The sequence below is a fragment of the Canis aureus genome, chromosome 12 (assembly GCF_053574225.1).
Source record: "Canis aureus isolate CA01 chromosome 12, VMU_Caureus_v.1.0, whole genome shotgun sequence".
NCBI lineage: Eukaryota > Metazoa > Chordata > Mammalia > Carnivora > Canidae > Canis > Canis aureus.
The window spans coordinates 7,634,863-7,660,750 of record NC_135622.1 but is presented as its reverse complement, the minus strand read 5'-3'; the positions used below and the strand labels follow the sequence as shown (position 1 = coordinate 7,660,750).

General features: G+C 43.0%; 2 long non-coding RNA genes across 2 annotated transcripts; both read right to left on the bottom strand.

Annotated features, from left to right (window-relative positions):
- Positions 1-12,294: 12,294 nt before the first annotated feature.
- On the bottom strand, positions 12,295-14,289 carry LOC144324611 (uncharacterized). Its single transcript, XR_013390045.1, has 3 exons — positions 14,078-14,289; positions 12,811-12,922; positions 12,295-12,374 (listed from the first exon to the last, which is right to left on the bottom strand). It is a non-coding gene; the product is annotated as an uncharacterized LOC144324611 (long non-coding RNA).
- Positions 14,290-17,501: 3,212 nt separating this feature from the next.
- On the bottom strand, positions 17,502-25,885 carry LOC144280505 (uncharacterized). Its single transcript, XR_013348907.1, has 2 exons — positions 25,129-25,885; positions 17,502-18,021 (listed from the first exon to the last, which is right to left on the bottom strand). It is a non-coding gene; the product is annotated as an uncharacterized LOC144280505 (long non-coding RNA).
- Between the last annotated feature and the right edge of the window lie 3 nt (positions 25,886-25,888).

Genomic DNA, 25,888 nt, shown 5'->3' with positions numbered 1-25,888 from the left:
GAAAAGAATTAGAATAAGCAATAAATAAATGTTAAGACTGTGGGGACGTCTGGGTGGCTCAGCAGTTAAGCGTCTGCCTTTGTCCTAGGGTGTGATCCCGGGATCTGGAATTGAGTCCCACATCAGGCTCCTTGCACGGAGCCTGCTTCGCCCTCAGCCTATGTCTCTGCCTCTCTCTCTCTTGCTGTGTCTTTCATGAATAAATAAATAAAAATCTTTAAAATAAATGTTAAGATTGAATCATGTTGATCGATTCTGCTTTAAAATTCTTTCTAGCAATGATGATCTAAATTTTGAATAGGGTATAAGATTGAGACTGAAATAATAGAGACCACTGATCAAGAAACTTTTAAAAGTGGCTCCTAAAGTCTTCTGTCTCCTGGAATCCTCACTGTTGACATTAAAGCAGAGATTGAAATCTTTTCAGCTAGAACACATACCTATAATCATATAGCCAAAATTTAAAACAGTTTAAAAATGAACTTCCAGTTAGGCCCCTCATTTTGTTTATTTTCCTACTCTTGTCCCCTTTTTCTATTGGTGTAACATTTTCTTTCAATTAATATAATTTGAGTTCCAGTTGTAGTAAAGATGCTGGGCGAGGTGCTATAGTATAGTCAACTACATATACAGAGTTAGAGAAACTATTACAGAAAACTTCTAATTGTGTGTAACATTGTTACCAGGGAAAACACATTTTACAATGGCAAAAAATTGAGTGTTCAGCTCCATTCTATTAAGTAAACAGCCTAGGATTGTTGATGACACCAGTTCTGTTTCTTCAATTTCCTTCCATTAATTGAAAGGAAGATTGTTACCTGGGAAAACAGGACTGATCTTGTGGGCCTACCTGCAGGTTGAGTGAAATGGGCCACGTACACCAACTTGGGAAGTTCATTGCCAGCTTGCCCTGATAAGTTTAGTTACCAAGTGTTGTGTCTTAAAGGGTAACAGGTGGGATCATCTCTCCAGACATCTGCACACTGATCTCTACTCTTGCAGTGATTTACAATCCTTACACTCTACTGTGGCTTCCCCACTGTGATTCATGGTTTGCCCTTATAATCCAAGAGAAAGGGATCATGCCTTCCCTTTCTTGCTGCTTCTGCTGATGATTTGAAATGCGCTTGTTTTAGGTGATCATCAAGGCCAGCAATTTAGGCACATTTTTGCTTTAGGACTAGAAATCAAAAGCCCTCTCCCTCATACAATGTCATAACTGTATATCTAGAAATTACTTTAAGGAGACATAAAGTAGTTAACTTATTTATCAAATATAAGTAAAGAGTATCAAGCCCAGCATAGAAGAGAGAGGATAGAAATCAGGAAATAGCTTATTCATACTTCAATTCCCAGCACCTAGTCCAATGCCTGGCACAGTGCCTGGCACATAAAGAACATTCAGCAAATATTGCTCAAATGAACCAATAGACTGCTACCCCAATAGCCAGTATCCAGTGACTTGAGATGAACTCATCCTCCAGAGGCTTCTTGTACTCATTAATCCTTAGTTTCCCTAACTATCTCTCACCATGTGTGACCAACCGTCCTGGCTGGCCCTCCTGATCCAGTCATGTGTCCCAGTTTCTCTTCCAAAAGCCCTGGGAGGATCACATTGTAGCCTACAACACCAGCTAATGGGCCAGGGGTGAGAGGGATGTTGGGGGTGGCCTGACTTTCTTTATCTGTGTTCTATAGCTCCTTCTCCCTAAACCAAAGGCTGTTTCTTTCTTTTCTTTTTAAGATTTTATTTATTTATTCATGAGAGACACACGGAGAGAGAGGCAGAGACACAGGCAGAGGGAGAAGCAGGCTCCTTGCAGGGATGCAGGACTCTATCCCCAGACCCAGGATCACGCCCTGAGCCGAAGGCAGATGCTCAACCACTGAGCCACCCAGGCATCCCACCAAGGCCTGTTTCAAGGGTCTATATTGACCAGGAACCTGCTGACTAACAACCCTGAGTCCCAATGTTGAGAAACCCCTCTCCCCAAAGCTCTGCACTGCTTTCTGACTCATTCCTTGGACACGATTGCCACAGTCTTCTCCATGTCATGACTCAACTTTGACTCTTTTCACCATAAGTCATTTTACTCTCATCTGTTTTGTAGTTAAAATCCAAATATGAAATCCACATTAAAATAATTTTTTACGGATTTGCTCAAAGCTTCAAGGACTTCACTTTACTCAGGCTGTTTCTTTTTGTTTTTCAACTAGCCAATCTTCTCTTTCTGAAAGAAACTGAAGTTACTCCCCTCTTAGAAGAATCTTCCTGTCCTCATCTGATTTTATGGGCTCCTTCCAGTAGTGTATTAAATATTCTCTCCCATGCTTCTTATCAATTGGCACAGTTTCTTTACTTTCTTTTTTTTTAATATATTTTACTTATTTATTCATGAGAGACACAGAGAGAGAGAGACAGGCAGAGGGAGAAGCAGGCTCCATGCAGGGAGCCCGACGTGGGACTCGAACCCGGGTCTCCAGGGTCACACCCTGGGCTGAAGGCAGCGCTAAAGTGCTGAGCCACCTGGGCTGCCCGTTTCTTTACTTTCCATACCTTTGTTTTCCAATCCCCTTTCTACCATATTGATTAAGGCTTTCTTTAATTCTTGCCTCAGCTATAGGAGTACCTCTTATATGGTCTTCTTACTCATTATCCCAGTTTTTAATAAGGCCTTTGCCCTCCCTATTTACAGGGTCTGAGCAAGTTGCTTTTGCTTTAATTCGTTCTTCATCTATAAAATAGGCATATTATAGTGCATATATTACAAGTTTGTTATAAATGTAAACAAATATCCTAAATTCTCCCAGGCTATAAATTCAAATGCTAATTAAAAATCTTAAAATAGAGGGCAGCCCGCGTGGCTCAGCGGTTTAGTGCTGCCTTCAGCCCAGGGCCTGATCCTGGAGACCTGATATCCAGTCCCATGTCGGGCTCCCTGCATGGAGCCTGCTTCTCCCTCTGCCTGTGTCTCTGCCTCTCTCTCTCTCTCTCTCATGAATAAATAAATAAAATCTTTAAAAAAACAAACAAACAAAACAAACTTAAAATAGGGATGTCTGGATGGCTCAGTGGTTAAGCATCTACCTTCCGCTCAGGGCGTGATCCCGGAGACCCAGGATCGAGTCCTGGGAACCTGCTTCTCCCTCTGCCTGTGTCTCTGCCTCTCTCTCTGTGTGTCTCTCATGAATAAATAAATAAAATCTTTTAAAAAAATCTTAAAATAGTTAAAAGATTTTATTTAAAAAAATCTTAAAATAGTTAAAAGATTTTATTTAAAAAATCTTAAAATAGTTAAAAGATTTTATTTAAAAAATCTTAAAATAGTTAAAAGATTTTATTTAAAAAAATCAAATTAGTTAAAAGATTTTATTTAAAAAAATCTTAAAACAGTTAAAAGATTTTATTTAAAAAAATCAAATTAGTTAAAAGATTTTATTTAAAAAAAATCTTAAAATAGTTAAAAGATTTTATTTAAAAAATCTTAAAATAGTTAAAAGATTTTATTTAAAAAATCTTAAAATAGTTAAAAGATTTTATTTAAAAAAATCAAATTAGTTAAAAGATTTTATTTAAAAAAATCTTAAAACAGTTAAAAGATTTTATTTATTTATTCATGAGAGACACACAGAGAGAGGCAGAGACACAGGCAGAGGGAGAAGCAGGTTCCATGCGGGGAGCCGGACGTCGGACTCGATCCTGGGTCTCCGGGATCACGCCCTGAGCGGAAGGCAGATGCTTAACCACTGAACGACCCGGTCTGCCCAATTCTCAATGAATATTTTTATTGAATATTCTGCACCAGTCACTGATCTAGGCTCTGAGGGACACAGCAATAAACACCTGGATACTACTTCTACGGAGTTTACATCCTAGAATAGGAAAGGGGATACTTTGTTTTCTTTTTCTTTTTTTTTTTTTAAGATTTATTTATTTATTCATTCAGAGAGAGAGAGAGAGAGACAGGCAGAGACACAGGCAGAGGGAGAAGCAGGCTCCATGCAGGAGCCTTATGTGGGACTCGATCCAGGGTCTCCAGGATCACGCCCTGGGCCGCAGGCGGCGCTAAACCGCTGCGCCACCGGGGCTGCCCTAGGGATAATTTGTTTTAAAAGAAGAAGAGGGAGGGGTGCTGGGTGGCTTAGTTGGATAAGTACCAATTCTTGATTCAGCTCAGGTCATGATCTCTGGGTCGAGAGATTGAGCCCCACGTGTGCTCAGTGTAGAGTCTGCTTGAGATTCTTTCTCTCCCTCTGCCCCTCCCCTCTGTTCACATACTCTCTCTCTCTCAAAAAAAAGAAAAAAAGGAGAAGAAATAAGAAAAACTATGGTATGTGAAATGGTAATGAGTGCTGTGGAGAGAAGGTTGGGGTGGCTCGTCGGTGGGGTGGGACAGTGAGGGTAGAGGGTGTTCATTTTTGTAGAGTGGTCTCATTGAGAAGGTGTTTGTGCAAAGACATTGAGTGTGTCATCAGTGCACAGATGTTACCTATGTTCTTGAACCATTTATTGTCACAGCTTAGCTGGACGCGGTGATTCTGGCTCTGGCAGCACCACAGTGAACTAGAAGCCCACAGCAGTACCTCACTTAGAGCCCTGCATTGTTCCCCTAATCAATGATGCTTTGAAAAACAGGAAGTAAGAGAGTCCATTTTTTTTTCAGTGTAATTAATGTTCAAGGTAAAGTGTTACTGAGGTTACAGAGGTCAGGTACCACTACCTTTCTATAAATTGAGTAAAAACTTTTTTCTGCCACTATGATTGGCCCCATGATGCCAGTTTTGTGGGAAATTTAGGGCTGGATAACCCCTGTGATGCCTGTCAACATCTTCCTTCAAAGTGAGAAAGGAAAAGCTCTCTTCCTGGAGATGCTACACCCAGTTACCCCCTGGGTGATAGGCCCTAGGGCATTATGAACTTCACTAAATGACTCTTTCTATTACACAGAGGCCCTTCTTTGTTTTCTTCTGGGAAGACACAGACAGGGAAGCTGAATTAGGCCTTACCCCATGACAGCCAGACTGGCCATGACCTTCCAGGACTAAAGCCTAGCCTTACCATTGCAGACTCCTGCCTCAACAGGCTATGCTCTCCCAGGGAGCCTCACTCTACCTGCCAGTAATCTGCCTACCTCTGGAACTCCCCCTGGACATGTCAATGCATGACTAAAACTCTACTGAAGGATTTGAGTTTTTCCACCAAACCTCTCAGCCCTCTTGTAAATCAATGAATACCAATGATTGCTTGAAGGGAAAGGATATTATCTTACTCTGCATCACAGACACATTTGTCTTAATTCTGGCCCAGCTAGGACTTTGTGTTACACAGTAAATAGAAACATTATTTATAAAGTGATTAGCAGAATTCCTCTATTTAGTAGGAGCTCAAAAATTAATAACTATCATAGTTATGTAGGTAGTAAATTTTTTTGTAAGTAGTAAATTATGGGGAGTTATAAACTTATTCTTTATAATTTTAATTTTTCAAAATGTGTTACAAAATTATGTATTATATAATTAGAAGCAAATTCTGAAAATAATAATAATTTTTAAAAACCCTCTTGACACCTGTTTTCTTCCCCTCCTTTTCATCTAAACTTCTCAGAAGAGTAGTCATATACTCACTATTTCCACTTCCTCAACTTGCTTCTGTCTGGTTTCTGCCCCGACCATTCCTCTAAAATTGCTCTCACCAAAGCCACCAACTATTTCTTAATGTCACTCCCTCAGGAATATTTTGGTGGGCTGGGAAAGGAAGGCACCCTCAGGTAAATGACAATTTCTAGCACCATGAATTTGGGTAGAAGGGAGGGGGCAAGGGAGCAAGAAGTGAGGCAATTTACGTCCAAGCTAAAAGCATGATCCAGAACCAGATTTGAATCCAAGCACTCACCATATCCAATAGTCAAGCAGTCTAGTTGGAAGCCAACTCACCTAAATAGAAGAAAGAGTCCAGAAACAAGCCAACTCCAAACAAGTAATAAGCTGACAAACCAAGGTGGTTCCAGAAGGAAGAGTGCAAGGAGATGGCAGGCCAAGAGGAGTTCCAAACTCAGCAAGTCACCAGCTGCATTTGACTTGGCTTTCCTGGGAATGCCTGATGAAAAGTCTTAACTTACAAAGTCACTTCTCAGAGATGAGAGATGGGCTCCCAGGAGCACTCCTATACTGGATATGTCAACAAAGTGCCTGCCACACCCAACTTCCTCTTCAAGATGAAACTGCCCCACCCACAGCCCCCTGCTCTGAGAAGCAGAGCTAGGTTGTTCTTTACCCAAGGATGACTCCTGATTGGACCAGGGATTGGCTTCTGACATTAAGGCTGTCCCTCTAAAAATCAGGGCTCAAATGGAAGAGATGAATTTGGTGTATCAGATTCTCTTCTTCTAGGATTTGAATTGGGAAACATGGAAATAATGAGGACAGTTAGTCATGGAAACTGAAGTAAGGGCAGTGGAGGGTCATACAACCCAAATCTATGAGGAAGCAGAACAGTATGATAAGAAAGCAGAATTTATGAATAAGCAGCAATCGTGCAATAGAAGAAATACATGGATAGTAAACAGAATTTGTTAGTTGGAATAAGTAGAAGGAAAGAAAACTGCAAAGGGTGGCTCAGAAATAGTACATCAGTGTTATGAAGATCCTGTCATCTGGTTCAACTTTTCTGCTACCCAGATTTACTAAGGCTCCTGTGTAAACCAAGCAACCCCCAACTTCCTGTATTTCCTTGCTAATGTTTGTTGGGCACCTACTATTAGCAAGGCATGGTTCTAGGTGTTTGGGATTGAACAGCAAACAAAATAGGAAAGTAGTTATAACAAACACCTTATTACTTCGAGTAGGGTCTCTGTTTCAAAGGGCCAAATTAAAACAATTCCTCATGCCCTCACTTCTTCCCATAGCCCAGTTGATGAGGTTAGTAGTGGTATCATAAAGAGTCTACTCCCTCTTAGGAAGACAGTTCATGCTTCTCCCTCCTTTGTCATTGGGGTAGTGGCTGGAGAATTAGAAGAGAAAAGCATCAAAGAATCTGATAGGCCACGGAGGAAGTCAGCTAATACCGATATATGACAGTGAGAGCAGAACAGCTGAATGCCAGGCTTTCGGTTAACTGGGTTGGAAATTTGGCTCTACCATTTACTTATTTGGCAAAGCAATTTTCTCAGCGATAGATTGGAGGTAAACCATATCCTCCTTATTGCATTATTGTGAGGATGAAGTCAGAAGATATAGGCAAAGCATTTAACCCCATAAGTGGCACAGAGTAAGTGCTCAGTAAATGATAGCTGTTGTTGCTGGGGTTCTTATTATTAGCAGTCCTTTAGCTTCCACATTCAGTAGATAGGATGAATATGCTAGGGAAAAATGGGAGGTATCCTATAGGCAAGCCTCTTGAATTCTGCGACCAGCCAGAACATCATATGCTCATTGAGTTTCCTTCAGCTCCATACACCCCTTCCGAGGTTCTCTCTACTGTAAGGGAAAAAGGACACAAGAAAATGGTAAGGATGAAAACTACTGTTGCACAGAAATGCAGTCCTGGAAGGAGGGAAACAAATTCTGAAAGCAGTCTACAGCAGTGACAATAACAGCTGCTCTTTGGGAATCCCAGCTTCTTCTCGCTCAAGGTCCAGGTGTTGTCGTGGTAGCGTACCAGAATACATGCCGGACAGGGCCACAGCTTGTGTTTTGGTGGCAGAACGGAGAGGTGGCTAAGCTAATGCTGCATTCAGGCCTTCCAGTGGGCTATGCACCACTGTACTCATATAGAGGCCTTCCTAGTATTTTACATCTCTATGCTTTGCTCCCAGTAGATTTGGACCATATGCAGACGTCTGAAAGACAGTTTGGACTGAATGACAAATACTCAAGCCAGAATTTTCCAAGGTTGAGTCTCTCTGCTGCTCCCTTGTACCCAAGGTCTATCTTAAAATATAGACCATCTGCTCTGTGGTTCCTGTTGCTGGATGTGTTGCTTCATAGAACGCCCAAGGCTCATAAGATAAGGCAAGCCACCTTGCATAGCACAAGCTGAGTTTCTAGGTTGGTACTAGCTATTCCAGGCTACTGTGGACTGAGCTCTATGCAGACTATCATGCATTAGGCACCCCCAGGCCTTGAAGACATCTTGTAAGCCACAGGGATAACACTGGACAGGCTAGGGCTCCTCCTCGGCTGGATGGCTCCCTCCATCATGTTGGAGCACTGGTCCCAACAGGGTAAGGTTAAACTAGAGTTGGCTGGCTAGTGTTGCCACACAGGTTAAGAGGACAGACTCTGGAGCTGGATTGCCCACATTCAAATCTTGGCTTCTACTTCTGAGTGACTTTTTTTTACCTGTGTGACCTTAGAAAAATTACTTTATCTCTTTGTCTCAGTTTCTTCAACTCTAAAACAGCAAAAAATAATGGTGCTTTGTATGGTGATTATAAGCATTAAATTTGTTAATATAAGTAAAGTCCTTAAAAGAATATCTAGCTCATAGTAAAGGGCCTGCTGGTGCTATAATGGAGCAGAGGTAAAGGGAATCTTGAGTTGTCCAAAAAATAATGTCTAGCTCAGCACATCTTCCAACTTCCTTCTCTTTTTTTTTCTTTTTTAAATTCCATTTATTTATTCATGAGAGACAGTGAGAGGCAGAGACACAGGCAGAGGGAGAAGCAGGCTCCATGCAGGGAGCCCAACATGGGACTTGATCCTGGGTCTCCAGGATCTCTCCCGGGCTGAAGGCAGGCGCTAAACCGCTGAGCCACCCGGGCTGCCCATCCTTCTCTTTTTTTATGAGGTCATTACTAGGTCAGTTGTACAGAAAAGAACAAAATGCTACCAAGCATGTTTTGGAATGTCTAGGTGTCCTCACGTAACCAGGGGATCTCTTACTCCAGAGTCATAGACCCCTGGCTACAGCAAACTGGAATAGTCTGAAGACTGATTTGGAGGTGCCAATGCCTCAGATATCCCAGGATTGCTGGGCTAGAGGATTATATGAGGCAAAGTTTGGCAGGGTATGTGTGGAGGTGTCTGAGGATATATTAAGACATTGTCCAGGAAGCATAAAAACCTCCTCTAGAAAGTCATGCAGGATACCGATCATTTGGTGCTACCACAGGTCAAGTGGCATCATGATCTCTCCAAACTTTCTGAACACTTCTAGAAAGCCATATTCCAAATGCAGCTGATAAAAGGCAAACAAGGTTATAGGCTTATTTATAGACTCAGAATGTCTTATTTTAGGGACCTCTAGAGCTGATCCTGGAGCATGAGAAGTCCAGACAGGGTCAGGACCCCAGTAGTCCTAGCAGAGACCTATTTCCTGTCTCTCTTTTTCATAAAGTGCCCCAGTACCATCTTGGGAGAAGGAGAGGCCCTTTGGATCCCAAGGTCTATGAATTCCTATTGAGTTTCAGATTATGGATGTTGTGGGGTCCATAGGGTTGCCAGGTAAAATATAGGACACTTAGTTGAATTTGAATTTCCAATAAACAACGAATCTTTGTATAAGTATGCCCCAAATGTTGTGTGGCATATACTGATACTAAAAATGTATTTGTTGTTTATCTGAAATTCAAATTCAACTGGGTATTCTATATTTTTATTTAATAAATCTGATAACACTTGCCGGGGGAAGTGGGGTCAAGAAGGGTGATGGATATGTGCAACCTCCAACGTACAGCAACGAGCAAGGATACTAAAGGATTCTTGTGCCCTCACCTCAGAGAGGTTCATTCAGTTCAAGTCTCTGAGAGTGAGGCAGGTTTGTTTACTCACCCACTCTAATGTTGTAGTTGGCTTGCTCCATGGACGAAAAGGTAAAGAGCCACTCTATAGACCCACTGGAACTTTCTCACAGCCACAGATGCACAGTTGTCCAGCATCCTGCCTTCCGAGCAAAAATGAGAAATCTCATTTAATAAGTGTCTTCTTGTGGCCACATATAAATCTTATATCTCCATATATAGCTGGAGCTGGATTAAAAAGCATGGCAACTGAGGGGGGTGCTCACCTGAAGACAAAAAGCCTGCTCTAACAACAGGCATTGCAAGGTTTGGCAAGGTCTGACCAGCATCCTATGATCTTAAACACAGTAGCCCATTGTCAGTAAGTTGCCACATCTGCAGAGCAGATATAGAGGCCACTGTCTGAGACCACAAATCCTCATTTCCTTTCTGGAAGCCAAGTTGCAGAAAATTAGCAAGACACACAGACTTATGAATTGAGGGACAGTGTTCAACCTCACTCTGTCAAGATGGGAATAGATAGTAACCAAAAGTAGGGACGTGGTGTAAGGTTGGGTTTTCTTAGCTGGGAGAATAGTCCAGAACCTCAGGCAAGTACACATATGTACAGAGTCTAAAATCCAGGTCACCAAGACCCAGAAACAAAGAACTACCCAAACAGGTCAAAAAGTCAAAGCAGTCTCTGGAGGCAGAGTTCAAAAAGAGTGAACCAGCAACAGGTTGATGTTTCCAAAGTCAGCATGTGACTCGCCAACAGTGGTTCATTTTTCATTCCTGGCATCCGAAGTGAGGAATATACTGGTAACAGATACTTCCGTGAAGTTAGACATATTGTCAGGGACTGGGCATAACTGTCAACATCAGTGAACCTTTCCCAGTCCTGCTATTTAACTATTCAGCTGTCCCTAACTATTAGAAACTCTTTTTGGTTCACACTCTATACATATGGCTTCTGAGGCTTTGTAATCTGATTTTCTCCAAGAGCTTCTCTGCCTTCTTCAAGAGCTCTTCTTTCTGATCCTTAAGTATTCATATTCTCAGAGTCTTGCCCTTGACCCATTGCCCTTCTCTTCCTTTCTTTCCATAGCACCTGGGTGTTCTCATTTGCCATCATTGTTCCAGCTAAGCATAAGTAGTTGAAATGTAGGTTGGGAAGACAAAGAACCTGGGTCCTTTTTTCCTAGCTGTGAGACTTGAAAGAAATTTGGGGTTTTTTTTTAAGCGTCTTTAGGCTTAATAGACTTACCTACATTATAAGGATAAAGAACACGAACTAGCTTGAGGACTGTTATGAGAATTAAATAAGAAAATGTATGTAAATTGCTTTGCACAGTGCCTGACATAGTAACTGCTTGATAAACATAATCATAATAGCTATTATTTATTAATACTTATATACTGTTCCATCTTAGATCTTTGTAGCTCATACTCTCTCAGGAGCCACATCCATATATTCATCTGTCTACTATAGATTTCTGCATGGTTGTTCCAAAGACACCTCATGTTCACTGGATCAAAACAAATCTGGTCTTTTCTCCTTCTAAGCCTTCTCTCCTTCTCTACTCTCAATTGTTGGCACTATTATTCATCAGTCACCCAAGATGGAATCCCCGAGTCATTTTTGACTACTATCTTTCCTTAACATTTATCACTTACCTCTGACCCTCATCATCTCAGTCATTATAATCTGATATTTTGCCTAAACTCTTTCACTTTATATTCTTCCCCACATATTGAATAAAAACCTCTTGAAAAGGTAGCAATTCAAGGCTAAGACCTTGAAGACCTCTGAAGAAGTTCATAACTTTGGTGGCAAAGACAGACTGCTGTGATAGATGATATTATTATTGAGAATATTTGCTGTCCCTGCCTATGAAGCCTATAGGAGGAATATACCTCTTTGCCCCATTGATATCTGGCTTGGCTGTTGATCTACATTGGCCAGTAGAATGTAAGAATATATGACATATGCCGGTTCTGAGTAGTTGTAAGCAATTAAGTAAATACAGAATGAAAGTAAGTAGAATAGAATGGAAGTTGTAAGAGTCATCATATGATTCAATCATTGCTCTTTTCCCTGCTATGACACCACATGTCCCAAATAGGGCCTGCTCCTTTAGCCTAAATTGTGAATGAAAAAGATGAAACAGTGCAGCAATTTATGCTGTACATGCAATATGAACAAGAAATAAATCTTTTTTGTTATTAGGATATTGGGATCATTTGTTACTGCATCATAACCTAGCCTAAATTAACTGATACAACTCCTTTCCCGATTATTCATAGAGTCTTTGAAGCTAATGTATGATGATATGGAAATCAATGAGTCACAATGATGTGAGGCACAGTGTTCCCCAGCAAAGTAAGAGATCCAGATGTGCTGCCAAGCACTACAGATATTTCATACTTGCATAAGGTACCAAGATTCATCTTTTGGCCAAAGTTCTGATGGGTAAAGTAAATTTTTACCATATTGAAGATGTCAGTAGCTAAAGGAGTTTCCAGAAGGGTCCAACAAAATCAGACCTTAAAAAAAATACATCTTTGGTACTTACGTAAATGGGGGGGGGGGGGCGGTGACTAAAACAAGAGCTGACTGAGCCAAGAGATATCAGGAATTCAGAGAGTTGCATGCTGAAAGGAAATGGCATTGCTGTGAGCTTATTTATGACCTACTTCAACATATTGGAAGAAATGTCAGCAATTTGGGGGTTGGTGACATCGCTTGACAGAAAAAAACGGCCTCAATTTTCTAACTCTACCACATGCCCTAAATCAGCCTGAGCATTTCTAGGGCACATCTGCTTTGTTTGGCAACAACAACAGTAACAATAACAATAGGTAATAATAAATAATTGCATATATCGAACTGTGTTAACATATTAATAGATGTTTAACAGAGCATTACTTTGCCATTCTATGTGACAAATGTGTATATTAACAGGATCCTTCAAGACTGCTTTCATCAATGCTAAAGCAGTTTCTAAAGTTCAACACGTTGACATATTGGAACAGATAATTCTTTGTCGTAGGGACCGTCCTGTGCATTGTAGGATGTTCAGTCGCATACCTTGCCTTACCCATTAGATGCCAGTAGCATTACCACAGTTGTGACAACCCAAAATTTCTCCCGATATTGCCAAAAAGTCCCGGAGGAGTCTTCACTGCCACAAAGGGACACCCTAGTGGTGGGAAGTTAGAAATCATGACATGTTAAACTGAAGATATTTTTGAGTGGACAACCTTTTGATTTACCTAATTAGTTCAGATAGTTAGCACTATGCTTATAAATCAAGTCAATCCTGTCCTAATTCCTAGTAATAGCTATTGATTGAGTACCTACTGTAGATGGTAAATACAACTGGCATAGTCAGTATAACATGCCATAGTCAGTTAAGCACTGGGCTCTGGTGTCCTACAGCCTGGGTTGGAATCCTGGCTCTGCTATTTGTTTGCTGTGTCACCCAAGGCAGGTTTCTTTATTTCTGCCATTGTATCATTATCTATAAAATGAAATGAAATAGCATATATGGAATAACAGATTTGTTTGAGAATTCAACAAGCCAATGCACATAAGGTGCTTAGAACTGAGAACTGAGTCTAGAATATAAAAAACAGTGTTTACTGTTATTCTTACTTTGCAACTTAGCGGACTTTACCTCCGTTTTATGCATCTGGAAGTGAATATTCAGAGAAATCAAGTTCAGAATCACACAGCTACTAAAGTACATGGCTGGCAAGAAAGAGGAATCGTGATTCAAAACTCCAAGATCAGGGCAGCCCGTGTGGCTGAGCGGTTTAGTGTCGCCTTCAGTCCTGGGACTCCAGCATCAGGGCCTAGGCTGAAGGCAGGCGCCAAACCACTGAGCCACCCAGGACCTGGAGACCCAGGGTCAAGTCCCACGTCAGGCTCCCTGCAGGGAGCCTGCTTCTCCCTCTGCCTGTGTCTCTCTGCCTCTCTCTCTCTGTCTCTCATGAATAAATAAATAAAATTAAAAAAAAAAAAAACAAAACTCCAAGATCAGAGTGTTTCCCACGACACCCCAGCCTGAGTGGAAGACAGTTTAAAAGCCAGGTTAAGGGGCACCTGGGTGGCTCAGTGGTTGAGCGCCTGCTTTCCGCCCAGGGCGTGATCCTGGAGTCCTGGGATCGAGCCCACATCGGGATCCCTGCATGGAGCCTGCTTCTCCCTCTGCCTGTGTCTCTGCCTCTCTCTCTCTCCCTGTGTCTCTCATGAATGAATAAATAAACTCTTTGAGGGGGAAAAAAAAAAAAAAAAAAGCCAGGTTCAACCTGGGAGCAAGAGCTCTTTTTCAGCGACAAAAACTGGAACTTACCCTGTTGGCTTCTTGTAACAGAAAGACCCACCGAAAAGGAGGTGGCCAAAAGGCCTGTGCAGTGACTAGCTGTGAGAACCTGGGCGAGTCTGCCCAACATCCTGAGGCTGTTTACTCATCTGCAAAATGGACACAAAAACACCTGCTCTACGTTCTTCACGGCTGGTGGTCAGAGCGACGTGAGAAAGAAAGCGCAGCGGAGCATTGGGACAGGACGCGGAGCTCGGCCGCGGTGGTGGGTCCGGGGCCGGGTGGGCAGCGGCTCTGGGCAGACCCGAGGCACCTCCCGCCTCCCCGGCGACTCCCGCGGGGCCTCCCCACGGCGCACCCCGGGGCCCTGGGCGGCGGCGCGCAGTCTGGGAGGCCACCCCAGCAGCGATGGGCAGCTGCTGCTTATCTGCAGTTACTCAGCGACCCTGACAGATGAGGTGTCCGTGGCGACCTTCCTGCCTCGATGAGTGTGGGAACTCGGGGCTTCCCAGGGCTGCGAGGTGGGAACGTAAACAAAACGACCCTGGCCCGAGCTGCGCCCCCGCGTCCTCCCCGGGCGCTGCCCTAGCGAGCCCGAGGCCCCAGGCCCGGCAGGTCCTCCCCGCAGCGCCGCCGCCCACAGGCCGGCCCGGGCCGCACGAGGACTCCCCAAGGCCGGACACCTCCTGCCAAAAGCTCCATCACTGCCTCTTTTTACTGTCAACACGACAGAGTCAGAAATGCGTCCCCCCCGCGGAAGCCCTTCCTTGCCTCCCTGCTGCGCTGGGCAGGTCCATCCCTGTAGTCCCGACACCGCTTCCTGGGGAGGCAGCTGCAGAGAGCGGGGACTCCGGGGCTCTTCCGCGCCTACGAGGCAGTTTGGGAGAAAGGGCTCATCCTTAGCCCCCTTTCCTCCGTCTGCAGGGGGCTCGGCCTAGCTACGGGCTCTACAGGATGAACACCTGTGTTCGTTACTCCACACAGGAGTGATTCTGTGGCAAAATGGGAAAGCATTTCAAGTTCGCATTCATTCGTGTCTTCCCACTTTTTTTCCTTAGTCTTCCGCATCTTTATATGGGCTGACATCTGCTCCGCATTTAACAAGTGTGCCAGACGCCATAAAGGTGCTGAGGATGCGTCAGCTGGCAAGGAAGATAAAGTTGACTTCTCATTGCTTACGTCCTAGACAATAGACTAGCATTCCTGAAAGAGGTCAGGGTGCTGTGGATGCTGATATCAGAAGGTACAAACCGACACCAGGCTCAGAAAAGCCTCCTTGAAGAGATGTTTGGGTTGAACCTGGACACATGACCATTGTTCAGGCGAAGGGGTGAGAAGAGGGGAAAGGCAGCAGGAGGACGGTGTATGCGAGGAGACAGAGGGAAGACAGCATTTGTGGAAGTAAAAATGAATTATGCAGCTGCTTGTGGTCTGTCACTTGGGCCTCTCCCTCCCCCTTAAGCAGTTCTTTCTCCCTAAACGCTTTTGCCTACTCACCAACCATAAAACCTGTCATGTAAGCTCTTTGAGGCTCCGCTTTCTTCCTTCTATGATTGCAATCTCAACTGATAATTTCCTAAAATGGCCTTAGAACCTGAAGATTTCGATTTTTAACTGAATTCTACCATTCAACTCTACAACGTGAGCAAATGACTTAGCTTCCCTGAGCTGTGGCTCCTCATCAGTAAACAGGGCCAATAATACTTAATCATGTCTATAGTCATGCTAATAGGAACATTTAATAATGTTTACTTTGTGCCAGCCCCCAGCGCTAAGTGCTTTTTGCAGTGGATTGCATTTAATCCTCACGAACATCATGAAGTAGGTAATAATTTTATTCCAAAAGACTCTTGGGAGTCTGAGTGTGATCCTAATCATGAATGTGCTCTGTCACCATTAAGGGTTAATGCAAAAATGAAATGGCTTCATCGTGGTGTTTGATAAGTACACATGTAATAAATAAATTCATTTGTATCTGTCTCCTGAGCAAACCAGACAAAAAGCAGTGGCAAGAGTGAAGTGTTGGGGATCCCTGGGTGGCGCAGCGGTTTAGCGCCTGCCTTTGGCCCAGGGCGCGATCCTGGAAACCCGGGATCGAATCCCACGTCGGGCTCCCGGTGCATGGAGCCTGCTTCTCCCTCTGCCTGTGTCTCTGCCTCTCTCTCTCTGTGTGTGTGTGTGACTATCATAAATAAATAAAAATTTTAAAAAAATTAAAAAAAAAAGAGTGAAGTGTTGTCATCACGAAATTGCTAATTGCATGTGATGGCAAACCACTGAAGAGAGAATCCCATCGATGTGACCCTGAACCTCCCAAGTTTACAGTCTGATGACCACCACCGCCTGGAACCCATACACAGATACCTGAGTAAAAGCTCAGAATCGGTTCTCGAAGAGACACTGAGGTTGTGTCAAACTTACTGCTCACCAAGAGTAAGGGCTTTTCAGGAGCCTAGATGCACTGGCAGAAATTCATAAGCTTATTGCAGGACTCAGGGTTGGAGCTGAAGCCAATGGGTCTGAGTCTCTTGGTATTCTCCTTAGTACGTGTGTCTCTACTTCCTTTTACTTTACCACAGCGTTTTCTCACTCCAAACCTCAACAGTGGGACATTATTTATTCCTGGTGTATGCAGTGGCATCGTAAGGACAGATTCTTAAACTGTCAGTTTCTCAAACCATGGATGCGTATAACAAACTAACATGAATACGCGTGTGTTTCTGTGCGGGGGTATTTGTGTACATGCTTATGTGTGGGTGAGAGTGGCTTCCTACACTCACACTCTCCCACTTCGCGAGAAGTGGTGCGGGCTCCCCCGAATGCGGCCAGTGTGGGAGGAGACCTCACACCAAAACAAATGAGGTGAAAGAGAATAACTGTGGTTTGATGCTCTCAGATCAGATGAGAAGCGATGAATAAGAAAGTCAATGAGCTGAAAATGACTTGAACACAGGCACCGCCTAGGGATTACATACCCTGTAAATGATGTAATGAACATTTGTCTAAACTTCATTAAAGTGCTTTGAGCTTTAATATCCATTTTCCCCTTCCCGATATAGGTAGTCTGTCTTAGAGGTTAAGAGAACATTCTGGGCTCAATACCCAGCTCTATCAGATTCTACTACTCCCTAGCTGAAAGACACTGGGCAAATCGCAATATCTCTATGCCTCTATTTCTTCACCTCTGATATGGAGAGAGTACTATCTACCGCATGGCCTTCTTGTAAGGGTGAGGGAAAATAAAATGTGGCCATTGTTTTGCATTCAGTACTTGATGGTATTTTACAGATGACAACACAGATGCCCAGAGAAGTTGGCTTCCTCTTCTAGGTCCCCTTGGTAGTTAGTGGTGGTGCCAGGGGAGCCAGGCATCCCATCCCTGGCCCAGGGCTCTTTCTACTCAAACACGTGGATTGCCAATCCCATACTGAAATAATTTGCAGGTTACAAGTGATTTTTCATGCATGACTACTTTAATTTGCACTTCCTTGCCAAATCCACACATTAGCAAACTCAGAACTCTGAAGGAAAGATTTACATAGGACCTCCTGAAAACTAGCCTAGATCTAGGGTGGCCTGAAGGAGACCCAAAGGGTGAGAAACAAAAAGACACCCTGTCACACCCCCCTCTCACTTGTAGACATGTGGGTTATTTACTTTGTGGATTAATGTAACACAATCTTTAATCCCTCCTTGGCTATGCCCTGCCACTTCCCTCCACCATGTGAGGTGTGTGCTCAAGCAATGTGAACTCAACAAAGTAAATCTGCTTTTTACACCTCTCACCCCACCTACATTTTAAAAATGTCAACCCCCTCAAGCTTTGGAAAACCAGAGAGATAAATGTGTTTTCAATTATCTTTGCTCCCACTATGAAAACAACTGAAAGACAGTGAGACGAGAAGTCAGGAAGCCAGGGCTTTAGTCCAGGTATGACACTGGTTCATCGTGGGCCCTCGCCTTTGGTTTTTAATCTGTGAAATGAAAAGAAGAGAGGAGCATTTTCAGAGTGACTACTCTGTGCCAAGGGCCTTCAATTATGTCACCTTATATAGTCCTTTAAAAAAAAAAAAAACCCTCTTCTCAATAGGAATTTTTGTCTGTATTTTGCAAATGAGAAAATAAAGGGATGGGGAAGCTAAAAGCTAAATAAATTGCCCTAGGCTCGGGTGGCAAAGAGGAACCTGGACTGAAATTTGAAACTAGGACCACCTGATTCCAAACTTTATACCTGTACTCCTAGTAATCCAATACAACCTATAATGCTTCTTTTCTATTCCAATATTATGCTCTTTTGATAGCACAGTTTGTCAATAGTTGGCTGAGTTGGTTACAGTGACTCATTCTTTAGGGTCTTATTCTGAAGAGTCAGTGGCCCTGAGGAGATTTATTACATCCCTTATTTGGTCACTCTTACACTAGCTAGCCCTCCTAACATTCTAAGAAGTAGTTTTATTGCCATCAAGAGAAATTTGATGCTTGCCTCCATCTTACATGCCTCTTCCAATAAGGAAAACATTTCCTTGGAAGTCCTTCACTTCTCCTTCCTTGGAAACTTTTTTTTTTTTAATATTTTATTTATTTGTTCATGAGAGACACACAGAGAGAGGCAGAGACATAGATAGAGGGAGAAGCAAGCTCCTCACGGGACTGGATCCCAGGACCCCGGGATCATGCTCTGAGCCAAAGGCAGACAGACGCTCAACCACTGAGCCACCCAGGTGCCCCACCTTCCTTGGAAACTTAATGTTTATATAGTTGACTTTACCTTCAATGATGGAAGACTGTTCATTAACAAACCAAAGATATTTCATATTTGTATATTGGAAAGATTCTAACCCATACAGACTCAGGAGGTAGTAAGAAAGATGCTTGCTGAGAAGAGAGATGATGAGAATATTGGTGAGGAAGGAGCCCAGGACATGGAGTAACCAGCTATGCATTGTTGTAGTGGAGATTTGTCCTTTTCCCTCCTCTTCCCAGGTGCCCCTGAAGTCCAACTCAAATAACAATATGCTTCAACTGTAACTTCACTGCATAATGACTGGGAGAAGGAAGTAGGGTGGAGTGCATCCCACTGTATGGGAGGAGAGACAGGGACACAAAGTCTTACCTATTCCTTCTGTAGTCAACCATGTAGATCATTGAGCCTAATTCTTTTACATTGTAGTTATGCTCTCTAAAGATAAGGATGATGTTTGTTTTATTTGTTGTGGCATCCTAAGGCTAGCCCAGTGCCTAGCACATAGTTGGTGCTTAATAAATGCGTGTTAAGTAAATGAACGTGACTCGAAGGGTCAATAGGGAAGATAATTAGGGGAAGCTAGGCCATCGCTGGATTGTTAGTTAGCAAACCCACCTAAACCATGTGATATCCTGATATGAGCTCCCTGAGAGCAGTAACCGTGTTTTACTCATCTATGTGTTCCCTAGGATTTTAGGCTTGTGTAATAGGGGCTCAAACATTTCTCTGGAATCAAATCATCTTTAGGGATCCCTCTGATCTTGTCATAAAAACATCGTAGAGAACGATATGGTGGAGGGATGAAGAAAAGGCTAAGTGATTTGAAGTTGAGAGTGGTAATAACAATAACAGTGATCACATAATCAAACTTGATAGTTGGGGGCAGCAAGGACACTCGTGGGAAGGAATGATGCTAGAGCTGGTGACAAAGATGTCCAGGGAAGGGCTGTGGTGGCTGGGTCCTCTCTCTGCTGCTCCATGTGTGCCAAAGTAGAGCCCATTCTCATTGGCACTCTAATAAAAGTGATTCCCCGATATAATACTCCACTCCGCAGTGCCCCATCATCTTCCAATGGCCCAAAATATCATAACCCTCGCTCTTCAGTTTATTTTTTCCTTTCCCCTATTCTCATATGCAGCCACTTCTGGAGTACATGAGTACTAGGATGAATTCCAGCATCTGTCTTCCTGGACCTAGTACAACATCTCTCTTCCTCTCCAGTGACAACTTCTCACCAAAGGGTCAGGGGGTGGGGGTGGGGAGGTCACTATGCCCATGATTCCTGAATATGGCCATACTTAGTGATTCTAAGGTGACTCCCTGTTCTATACTGTGACTGCCATAGTTGGCAACTAGTTCTGTTAAAAATGAGTGAAACACACTTTTTAATCTTTAGTGGGGCACCTCCCCTGGTTAAGAGAGCTCAAGAGGGGACGAACAGAGGACTTAGTGATGCTTCATAGATTTCTGGCGGGGAAGGGGGGTCAGCTTAGAGACTGACTTAAAGCCAGTAGGAATAGGAATAAATTAATGGCTTTTGTAGGGGGTGAGTAAGGCTGGGTTAAAGCCCAGTGGGAGCAGTGAACTATGTAGATGAATAAGACAAGCAGGAAATATTCTTGAATGGAACAAGAATGTGGGAAACATTTGGATGAGGAAACTGAGACAAAATGAAGAATGCAGAGAGCCTTTAGGTCCATACTGAAGGCTTGGGGACATAATAAGAGCAAATATTATAAAAAATGATAAGAATAATTTTTAAAGAGCAAATATGACCCACCCAGCCCTCTTCTGAGCTCTTTAGATGTATTACTTTATTTAATCTTCACAACCTCTTCGAGGTAGACGTTAGTATTATAGTCACTTTACAGATGAGGAAACCAAGATATAAAATTGTGGAGTAACTTATCCAAGGTTGCGTACAAGTAAGTGGTAAAGAAAACTGCAATTTGAAGTTTCAGCTCTATTCTATATTGACATTTACTTAGCAGTCTGTACTAGGTAGTATGCTTTTGTCTAGATCTGGGGTGACCCCAGGAGAGCTAAAGAGCTACGGGTGAAGGAAAACATATATCCTGTCACACCCCCTCCAGTTACTGACTCTGTGAATTGTGACACAATCTTTAATCCCATGGTTTCTTTACTCATATCCTTCCCACAAAATATTTATATCTACACACCGTAAGCATGTATATGGTGTGATATTTAATGTCCTCCTATGTAATCTGCCATCAGTTTTCAAGAGCATGCCTCATTCTGTATCTCTAGTTTTTAGCATGGTTTCCATTAGCTCTTCCTGAGAGAAAATGAGCCACTCCTTCCAGTTTACAGACAGTGAAAGTGGTTTGGAGGAAGTCATTGGCTTGAGCAAGGTCACAGGTCAAGTTAGCGGCATTTGGCTTAAATCAGGATCAATAACCTCTGTCTCTCCAGCCTGATCCTAAGAGGGTCTGTCTGTCCTGGGACCTGGGCCACATTCCAAATTGGGTAATCCGGTGCATGCTGCCTGTCTGAAATTCCCCTTGTGGTTTTGCTCACATCTGGTGTTTTTCACTTCTTGTTCTAAACACGTGCTTTGATCCTATTGCTGCTACAGCAGAAAGATGTCCATGGTTCCAAGGAGCATGGTTAATTTAGTGAGAGGTGAAAGATACTCCTCTCAACAGGACTTCTAAAAATAAACAGTATCAGAGCCTCACTATGTCATGCTTGAAGCACTTCCCGGAAACCCCCACATTTGGTGAAGTCTACACAGTCTCCCTGCAGCTCCCAAACCTCTAATGTGCCTGGACTCCCAGCCCCTCAGATTACCTCAAATGCCCAACAAGTCTGAAGTCCCATGCTGTTCTTCCTTTGGGTCATTCTTAGAGTAGACAAGGGTGACACGTGGTTAAATGTCTTCCATAAGCATTCAGCGGTTTTATTTCTCCATCAGTTAATACACATTGGGCTAAGAACTATGTATATTTACTTCCAGGAAACCTTATCTACAACTAGAATACTTGTTTTATTTATTTTATCAAGTTTTGTTACTCATTCTGCCTCTTACCTTATCTTTGTAAGTCTGTTCTTAATTATAAAAGTATTTTTTTAAAGGATTTTATTCATCCATTCATGAGAGACACAGAAAGGGAGAAGCAGATTCCCCCGCTGAGCAGGGAATGTGACGTGGAACTCCATCCTAGGACCCTGAAACCATAACCTGAATGGAAGGTAGACACTTAACTACTAAGCCACTTAGGCGCCCCAAGAACCGTTGGTTTTGTTTTACTTTTGTTTTTTAAAGATTTTATTTATTCAAGAGAGACACAGAGAGGCAGGCTCCCTGCAGGGAGCCTGATGTGGGACTCATTCCCCAGACCCTGGGATCACGTCCTGAGCCAAAGGCAGATGCTCAACCACTCAGCCAGCCAGGTGTCCCTAAAAGTATTTTTTCCATTACATGAAAATTTTTAGGGAAATAGAGAATAAGAAAAAATCCAAAATCCTAGTACTCGTAACACAACCATTATTAATTTATTAATAATTTTGGGTTTTTTCTTCCACGCTATTTTCTTTGTACATGTGTATATATATTTTTTGTTTTTACATAGCCAGAATCATAATTTACATGCAATTCTTGTGTTCTCTTCTTTTCACTATTTAATATTATATTAAATATATAAAAATTATATTAAATATAATCTTTAATATATAAGATTCATTTAATATAATCTGCTACATAACTAGCAGATATAAAATGAAAGGAGACATGTAGATTTTGGCATTAGGGATGATGGGGGGAGGGCAATCAGTGACCTCCCATAAAGGAAAGGATAGTGAATATCATTTGTGGGGACACAGTTCTTCCCTAGTTGCTGGGGTTTAAGAAGGGGATACAAGGGGTGCCTTTGGCTTTCTGCCTTTGGCTCAGGTTGTGATCCTGGGGTCCTGGGATGGAGTTGGGCATTGGGTTCCCCAAAGGGAGCCTGCTTCTCCCTCTGTCTATGTTTCTGCCTCTTTCTCTGTGTCTCTCATGAATAAATAAATAAAATCTTAAAAAGAAAAGATGGGGGTAGGAGAAGGTATAGCTGACCACAAAAAAGCAAAGCAGCCCAGAATTTTTGGAGAGCAAGGAATAATTTGTAGTCACAAATGGCCAGATTCAATTGAATTGAACTCTCCTGTTGAGGTAAGTCAGAGGCAAGGCTAAATGTTCTGGTAGTCTCTGCCTAGACACTCTCCAGAAAAGAACACCTTAACACAGATATGGCCAGAAGGAGAGATGTTTGGGGAACACTGCTCCTCAGGAAAGAATGTTTTCCCATAGGCTATGGGAAGTTATCATATTAAGTTACATTACCCATTCCATTCCTGGAGGGTTTTCAGCAAAGAAATGAGGAGGCAGGGCATCCCTTTATTCTGACCAGAGGGAATTTTTTGGCTTCCTGGCTGTGTTTTCTACTTTCTCGTGGTTCCTCATTCCTTTCCAGTTGCCCCATAAGATTCCCACCCCAAACGAAGAAATGTTACTCCAAACAGATCAAGCTACCTTCATTTAACCAATCTTTCTCCAATCAACCTTCCAATCTCGCTTGCTTTCCGTCGCCTTTCCAGCCAGTGCCCATGTGCCAGCCCCCTCTCCACATCCACACGTACCACACACAGATGCCAGTGCCAAGCAGCATCCACATGCCCTGCTTAGCAGCCAGGGCGAAGCCTTCTTGTAAGAACTGAGCAATCCTCTAAGGAGAGATAGGAGAACACAGGCTATTTACTTCTTTAGAGCTGCTCTCCTTCCTCTAGGGACACCAACTGACCGGCAGCCAGGCATGCTAGGCACCTTACACCTCACAACAATGCTGGAGGATTGGTATGGCTATTTTCAAATTCCAGATCAGGAAACTGAAGCCTAGAAATGTGTCAAACTTTGTTACTCATTCTGCCTCTTACCTTATCTTTGTAAGCCTGTTTCTTAATTATAAAAGTACTTTTCCATTACATGAAAATGTTTAGGGAAATAGAGAATAAGAAAAAAAATCCAAAATCCTATTACTTGTAACATAACTATTATTAATTTATTAATAATTTTGGGTTTTTTTCTTCCATGTTACTTTCTTCGTACCTGGGCCACATTCTAAATTGGGTAATCCAGTACATGCTCCCTGTCTGAAATTCCCCTTCTGGTTTTGCTCACATTTGTAGGGATATAAGAGAACTGAGAAAAAACCCAAAGGTGCAGAGAAAAGTACAAAGCAAAATTACCCATCACCCACCCACCCCATAGAGCCACTGTTTGCTTTTTTTATATACTTCTTTTCATTGTGTGTGTGTGTGTGTGTGAGAGAGAGAGAGAGAGAGAGAATAATCTATAACATATATGGGGTTTGTTCTGTTTTACAAAATTGGGATCATACTACTTTTATTAGTTTGCTAGGGCTGCCACAACACAGTAATGCACCACAAATGGAGTGGCTTAAACAATAGGAATTGATTATCTCCAGTTCTGGAAGCTAAAAGTTCTGAGATCAAGGTGTCTGCTGGATTGGTTCTCCTGAGGGCTGTGAGGGAGAACGTGTTCCAGGCCCCTCCCCTGGCCTCAGGTGGTTTTTCTGGCCATCTTTGCCATTCCTTGGCTTCTGCTGCATTGTTGCAATCTCTGCCTTCATCTTCAGCTGCTCTTCTGTCTGCATGCATTCCTCTCTCTCCACATGACATTATTTTTATAAGGACAACAGTTGTATTGGATTAGGGACCCACCCAACTCCATCATGACCTCATCTTAACTTCAATAATTATATTTACAGAGACCCTATTTCTTTTTTTAAAGACTTTTATTTATTCATGAGAGACAGAGAGAGAGAGAGAGGCAGAGACACAGGCAGAGGGAGAAGCAGACTCCCTGTGGGGACCCTGATGCAGGACTCAATCCCAGGACCCCGGGGTCACAACCTGAGCCAAAGGCAGACACTCAACCACTGAGCCACCCAGGTGCCCCTACAGGGCCCTATTTCTAAATAAGGTCTCACTCCGGGGTACTGGGGGTTAGGACTCTAACATATGAAGTGGGGTGGGAAGAACACAGTTCAAACCTTAACAACTATTTATACAATATTTCATCTCTATTGTTTTTTATCAGTTCCTTTTCTGTTGTGATCATTTTTCTGTGCCAGGTACATTTTTGTCAGGGAAAGGGACTGGAAGTTGCCTAGGGCATATGTGGGCAGGGTGGAAGGCCTGAGTAGGACATCACACTGGGGAGCGATCAAAGCCATGGGTGAAGGCAAGAAATAGAAAGAGCATATAGAAAGGGCAGGAGAACTATGAGAACATTGACCACCATCATAGTTTGCCTACCTCACAGATTTTCTGAGTACTTCTCCGAAACAGGTGTTAGAAAAGAAAAGCTGCCAGGACCTCCTCAGCTGCCTGCCCCATACCATCATCCTGCCTGGAAGAGCTGCAGAGAGACAGAAGAGAGGGAATGAGGGGGAGGAAAGTTTGGGAAGGTGAATGTAGAAGATCTGTCAACTAGGAAGCTCTACAATATGGTAAATAAAAAGTCCCACAGAGTCAGAGAAATGTATTTTCAAATTCTAGCTCTGACTCTCATGTTTCTGTAAGATCTTGGGCATTATTACTCAGTCTCTCTAAGTTTCAGTTTCCTCAGCCGAAAGTGGACCTAATAATATAGTACCTATTCACAGAGTTGCCATGAGAATAAAAATGAGGTGATATGAGGAGTGCCTGGGTGGCACTGAAATCTGAAAGTCAAGTCGGAAATAGCCAGAGTGCTGGGGTGTGGGTCAGGGAAGAGGGTCCCAGGTAGAGGGAATCAGCCTGAAGGCAACTAGAGCTGAGTGTCTAAGAGGAACTGAGTGGAACCTGAGTGTGATGGGAGTGTAGTGAGCAAGCGGGACAGGGCACACCTGAGGCTGGAGACCGAGGCAGATACCAAATCTTGTAAGGGAGTCAGGGAATCTCTGTGGATGCCTATCCTGCCAAGGGGCCACACGGCAGAGGCAAAGACAAGGTGAGAGAGGTATGAACACCAGGAAGAAGAGTGACACGGCTGGTGGGTGATAGGAGGATTCAGAGAGAAAGATGAGATCTAAAC